Source organism: Osmia bicornis, chromosome 6, assembly GCF_907164935.1.
Source record: "Osmia bicornis bicornis chromosome 6, iOsmBic2.1, whole genome shotgun sequence".
Taxonomy (NCBI): Eukaryota; Metazoa; Arthropoda; class Insecta; order Hymenoptera; family Megachilidae; genus Osmia; species Osmia bicornis.
In genome coordinates this window covers 2986232-2993467 of record NC_060221.1, presented here as the reverse complement: position 1 = coordinate 2993467, position 7236 = coordinate 2986232, and positions in this window count along the sequence as shown.

Below are 7236 nucleotides of genomic sequence, written 5' to 3'. Positions count from 1 at the left end.
TTTAATATTTTATCCCTCTTTATGGATAAAGGTCCACCCTTCCCAGTTATTTATTATTTTATCTCCTTTTATGGGCCAAGGCCCACCCTTCCCAGTTATTTATTATTTTATCGTTCTCAGTTTTTTATTATCTTATCACTCTTCATGGGCCAGGGCTCACCCTTCCCAGTTATTTAATATTTTATCTATGTTCGTGGGGCCCGAGCATAACCTTCCCAGTTATTTATTATTTTATCCCTGGGTCAAGGACCACGATTCCCTCTTACTTCTTTCCTCATTCCTCTATGTGTACCTCGCTGGGACCACACCTGTATATGTATCCTTGTATCATCCTGTCCAGGATGACCTATCCAGAATCCTATCCAACCCTTACATCTTTGTACCCTTTACATCTTTGTACCCCTTATATCTCTGTGCCCTTTGTATCCCTCTATCTCTTACATCTTTGTATCCCTTACACCCCCATATTCCTTCCAGTTCCATATACCTTAAATTCCTGTATCTCTTGCGTATCCTTTGTATCCCTTGCATCCCTTGCATCCCTTGCATCCATAACTAAAATTTTCTCGAAAACAGCGGCCTCTGACGGCGGAAAAAGGAACTAAATCACGCAAAATTTTTGGCCCTCTAGCGGCAAAAATGCGAACTAAAATCTCGATGTCGAATCAGCGCCATCTGGTTTTGGAAAAAGGAACTAAATCTTGCTTAATTTTTGGCCCTCTAGCGGCAAAAATGTGAACTAAAATCTCGATGTCGAATCAGCGCCATCTGGTTTTGGAAAAAGGAACTAAATCTTGCTCAATTTTTGGCCCTCTAGCGGCAAAAATGTGAACTAAAATCTCGATGTCGAATCAGCGCCATCTGGTTTTGGAAAAAGGAACTAAATCTTGCTCAATTTTTGGCCCTCTAGCGGCAAAAATGTGAACTAAAATCTCGATGTCGAATCAGCGCCATCTGGTTTTGGAAAAAGGAACTAAATCTTGCTCAATTTTTGGCCCTCTAGCGGCAAAAATGTGAACTAAAATCTCGATGTCGAATCAGCGCCATCTGGTTTTGAAAAAAGGAACTAAATCTTGCTCAATTTTTGGCCCTCTAGCGGCAAAAATGCGAACTAAAATCTCGAGGTCGAATAAGCGCCCCCTGGTGGCGAGAAAAGGAACTAACTTACCTTTACTTACCTTTACTTACCTGTACTCGAAGCAGTCTTCATAATATATTTATTATAAGGGGTGCAGAGATGTAAGGAATGTAGGGATGAAAAGAATGTCGGGATGAACGGAATGTCGGGATGAACGGAATGTAGGGATGAAAAGAATGTAGGGATGTAAGGGATGAAGCGATGTAAAGAATGTAGGAATGAAAAGGGATGAGCATTTCAGTTTGAAGATGGATGCAAAGGATGCAAGGAGTGCAAGGAATGCAAGGAATGCAAGGAATGTATGGGATATGGGTAGGCAGGGGTGGACCCCGCGAGGTCCATAAAGAAGAATAAAATATTAAATAAGAGGGATGGTGTGCTGAGGCCCACAAGAGGGATTAATTGATAAATTATATCCCCCTTATGAGGTTATTTAATTAAATAAATTAAGAAAATAAATTAAGTGATCTGTTCCCCTCAGTGGCCGCTGTAAGAGTGACTAGGGTTCACCTCGATTAAGCTTCTTATATTGAGAAGTAATTATGATGTTTTAATTTAAGTTCTATATTTATGTATATTATGTTTTTAATTTAATAAAGATCAAACAGTTATTGATGTTGTCTAAATGAATAATTGAAAAAAGAAATTCCTTAAATTAAATAAATAACTCAGAAAGGAAATTGTGTAAAATAAGTAATAACTCAGTTGCACTTTTAAAACGATTTACTAATTAAGATGCATAAAATGAATACAAGTGTCATACAATTATTTATTAATTTCACGGTCTTGTGTTAATTTAAACCAATTTTTAATAAAAAGAACCAAAGAGATAAAAAATTGTGTCTTCCCAGTTGTGAATGCAAGCTGTAGTGAAAGAGGAATTGGTAAAACAGGTACAACTGTACAAGTAAGATTCTACTTCACTTGGGGGTGTCAGGTTGTCCAGTCGTTTTGCATCTGTAATCACAGCATACCCTCGACCGTTTCTGGCTGCTGTAAAAATAAAAAGAAACTTTATCTCCAATCACCGTCACTATGAATTTTTAATTGAGATAATTAAGAAATTCATTTTAAACAACTTGAATAATTAATATTTTAGAAGCTACATTAATTGTATAAGAGAACGCATTAGGTGACTACTCGAACATGGAAGTCTGCACAATGCTACCTAATCGTTATGCCATTGGCACCACGTTCAAGCACAATGAAACCTCCATTGTGGGGCAATCTCAAGCATGCGAAGGCACTTCGATGGCAATCGTGAGGGAAAGTGTGCTAGCGTTCGGTAAATAAGATACTATAAGGCCAAATGGGATTTCTAGATGTCTGGAGATGTTCGGTTCGAAACGAGACACTAAGATAGCCTACGACAAATCTTTTGGCTTTTAGAAGAGAAGCCGAATCTCATGCAAGCCTTGATCACAGAGAGATGGGTCGTGAATTCGTAGAAGTTGAGCATATGTTCCCTAAACGCTCATCGAAGGTGTGTTACCATTTTTATTTGCTGATATCTCTGAAGTGTAGTCCTCTAGGGGAAATAAAATATCACGAGATACTGAGGTTTTTTCCATTCACTTTTGCAGAATTTCGATCGTTCCGGTTATAAATGGTACTGCTAGCGGATTTATAGTTAGTAAACCTGGGTTCGCATACACGTATATTGGTGTTGTAAATGGATTAGCTGATTGACGAATTTTCTAACATATAAATCTTAAAGTTTCATTTTTTCATAAAACTACTTGAGAATTTACAATAAGATAGAAATAGTTTTGTATAGTTGTTCACATCAGAAAAATGGTACATAGATATGCATTTGATGTATGGACTTACCGAATGTATTTCAGTCGAGGCAAGACGTTTATCCATGGGATGGTTTCCCTAGTGGATTGCTAGATAAAACAATATTTCAAACATTATACGAATACCTACGAGATACAAGTTCGTTTAAAAAACGACGGTCAGGTGGCAGTGAATTGCTAAAATAAAAATGTATCTGTTGCTTGGAAGCAAAGATATAACGCATCTATAGAAACTTTTAGTAATATCGTTATTTATATTCTCATGATTATAGAAACTTTTCTCATTATTCTCGTATAATGAGAACAATACATTTTCTCTATTAATGGCAAAGGATGATCTATTGTGTTCAATGATATTTCATGGAAAAAAAAAGGCATGCTTTATTTCACCCTGATATGTAATTAGTATTAATGTGGTAATTGATAGGTTCGAGTGCAATTAGAATGCCGAAGGATATTAATAACGGGCTAGCGAGTTCGGCTGTTATTAATTGGGCATGGTAAAGCCAAGGTGGTAGCCACAATGGTCAGATATCGGTATGTTATATCATGTTATAATAACGTTTCCACGTGCTCGCACTTTCTGTACACGTGAATGAAGCAAGCTGTTACCAATTAATGACTTTTCAATTAAATCCACAATAACCACTTACGATAATCAAGTTATTAATAGCGATCTTACCCCTTATAGTATTAGGACTAATTAGAAAATTTAATTTGTTCTATGATCAATGACGTATTTTTAATTCTTCGAAAAAGAATTCCTAATAATGTGGCTGACAGATTCCTATGCAAATTCAACTATCATCCATACATGGGAGATGGAATATTAAGAAGGAAATAAATATTGTTTATGGCTGAATAAATTAGCTCTATAGATCGCGATAAATTGACAAGTATAATAGGTACTTTTCGTCGTTTTCATCAGGATAATGCCACTGCTCATGTATCTTTAAACACTGGACTTAAAAATCGATGAAAAGTGCTTTCTTGAGTACGTACATGTTCATGGGCACACGTTTTCACCGGCACAAAAGGCACGTTTCGGTTAGTCGAAAATGTGGGGACACAAATGAAATCCCTTCGATCGATCTAAAGGTCCACAAGTCCGGCGTTCGTTGTGAATACGTTCCATCCTTGACCCCGCTTGGATTCTCTGCTAAATCGTGTAATACAGAAAGGAACTTGACGTGAAATGGTTTTGACACTGCTTTTCTGGATGCTTTGAACCATCGTGCGAAGGGTAGGAACATTCGAGTCATTATTTTACTATTTAATCATAATTCATAATTTTATTATTTGAAATTAGTTGCCTTAAAACTGTCAAACGAAATGAAATTATATTCATGTAAAAGGAAACGAAATGTTAGCTATTAAAGTGATAAGTTAAAGCGAGTAATTGGCCTGAAATTCTTCCTTTTTATTTCACTGCCTTGGAAAGCAGTATTTCGTTCCTCAAGTTTATGTGTACATTTGCAAAATGAGTGTAAGCAAGTGATAGTCGAGCAGAAACGAGGCCAGGATTCTATTCCATTACCTCTGCTTACTCCAGTCTTCCGCTTTTCTTAAATTCCAAGCAATGAATTCGTACAAAAATCTACAAGTATCCGTTTTAAAAGAATACTCTTTCATTTTTCATTTCATTACATTTTCGGTACCTTTCAACAATCTATTATTCTATCCCTCGAGGCTTGTAATAAAATATTAATTGTATTCAATGTTCCTAATTGACCCTACATTTAATTAATTAAACACGAGAGGTACTAGTATTAGAATTGTGTATTCAGTCATACGTAGCGCCATTGATCGGTGCCTTTCACTTGACTCGAGCAGACGGTCTGACCATAACGCACTTATACTACTTAGAGCATAGTGTCGCCAGTCTTCGACCAGAAACGATCAAAGATATTAATGAAACGCTTACATGATAATTTTCGACAGACTATAAGCTTCAAATTAGTATAAAATAAATGCTTTTATGTCATCAAAATCGTGTCAAACTATACGTGTTAAAATTTTGATATATTTATATAATGAAATTGTACCAGGTATTATAAAAGGAACTGGTTTTTTAAACTGAAAAATTCATTCAAACTTTCTATTCTGTTTTGTATTATTCCGTTCTCCCAGTATCTTATCGTATTTCCTAGTGGCGCGTGCACCAAAAGAAACAGAATGTCTTTTTTCCTTCCTCCTCTATCTTCCTCCTCCGCAGTGTCTCTTTCCCGTAAATATCACAATAAGAATTTACATGCAAATTTTAAATGCTCGGTTCAGTACGGAATCACTCCTACTTTCCTTTTTCCTCCGTGTTCCGTATTCTCCCTCTTTATGTTCAATTGATTTTTTTCACCGATAAATATACACGCTGAACTCGTTTCCGATTTTACATCTCTTATTCGTAACTTACAAAGTGGGGACGTGAAAATTTTCCATTATATCATTTAAGAAAAATATCCTACCACCGGAGGAACTATTCTTAAGATTTTCCCTAGTTTCCCGAAAGCCCATTCTTTGTTCGTAAATCCAGTGTGAGAGATCACATGCAAATATCAGGACACGAGATTTCCACGTGAAACGGAGCTAATTTTTCTCATCGCCCTCTTTTATTTTCTTCTTTGTTCGTTGATTCTTGAAGGGAAAAGCATTATGGGAACTCGGTGTAGAACGTAGGTAAGAGTGGCTAAATCGTCCGTAAAAATTCCACGAGTAATTGGCCACCGAACTATCTTTCGTTCTTCTCAACTTCCTACCTCGACGCGTTGTCCTACTATTTTATGAAAATAGCGCAAACTTCTACATAATGTCCTCGCATTAACACGTTGAATAAAATGGTGTTTGAAATTTTTATTTGCAATTGAACGTAATCAATATTGACTCTTTATAAAAAAAAAAAAATTAGTCGCATTGATTTTTCTAAGGGGATGTAAAAATACTGAGAACAATAAGACTCTTCTTCCGGTTAAGTTTTGCGGTGAATTGTAGTATACGATCGGGTGTATTGGTGATACCGGTCAGGATTCGATTAGGACTTAAGTGGATTATAAACGACGTACTTGCAAATCAGTTCTGCTCGGCAATAATTAACTATCGGCAAGGAGTTCGCTTTAAGCCGTATATACCTTGTGCGGATTCTCTACCGTATTACCTACGGACGGAAATTGAGAGCTCGTTGTCATTGTCGACGACAATGGACCACTCGACGATCCTATGTAAACCTCGTTTCGATCTACTGGCCTCGCAAAGTCAACCGGACATTACGTTTATCATTAATTAAATAAATAGCAAACTTCCTTGCGCCCTTGTACGATGAACGTTAGTAGAAACTCGTCAGCAGAGAATATTCCTATGCAAACATAATTAGATAACGAAGTATTTACGTAATCATCTTTTATAAACGTTAAACTTTAAATTGATATATCACAAATTGTATTTAAAGATATTTTTAAGTGATAAAATTGTATCAGAATAAAGTTGTATTCACTTTTCAGTAGAAAAAGTCGAATATAGTCAGACACGAAGTGTCGGTCATCGATTATCACCATGGCGATCAAAGTGTTAACTTTCGACGGTGACAATTCATTTGGAATTGTTTGAAATCAGAGAAATAAAAGTATTGAACAAGGTGAATATCGTAATTGAGAGAATAGAGAGGAACGAATGAAGCGTCGCGACACGTCGCGTCGTTAACGAAACTCGTTAACACCTAGGCATCGAAAATTGACGCGGGTATTAAGCGCATGAGAAATAATTAGAAATTAAACACTTTCGCCTTGGCTGGCAACTGGCAAGGTTAATTGGCCTGTTTCCTTGTCATGAGGCGGCCTCAGCAATTAATTACTTTCACACGTTTCCCGTTACTGGTTTGTTAATTACATGCTTAACTGCATTACGCGAATACGTAACTAGGTTTGCAATTGGTCGAAGTGCAAACGTTATAGAGGTACACAGAACCCGGCTATAACGAAGGAAATTCTGCAAAGTATTTTGCAATTAATGCTACTGTTAGGAGTTAATCTGCTTTATCAAAGGGAACAACAATCTGAACGTGTACACGAAGTTTTAATATAAAAATTATTTCTTGAAACGAATTATTTCTCAACGAACAGAAGAAAATAACGTAGGATTTTTTTCAAATCCTTTATATTTTCACGAAACATATTTAGCATTTTTTGGATACAAAAGTTCCTTCATGGAATAATCTTTCCATCCTATTCCCACTGTAACACAATAAATTGCATTTTTATAGCGAAGTAAAAATATATTAATTTTTTGTATTATTGATAGTTTTTGCACAGT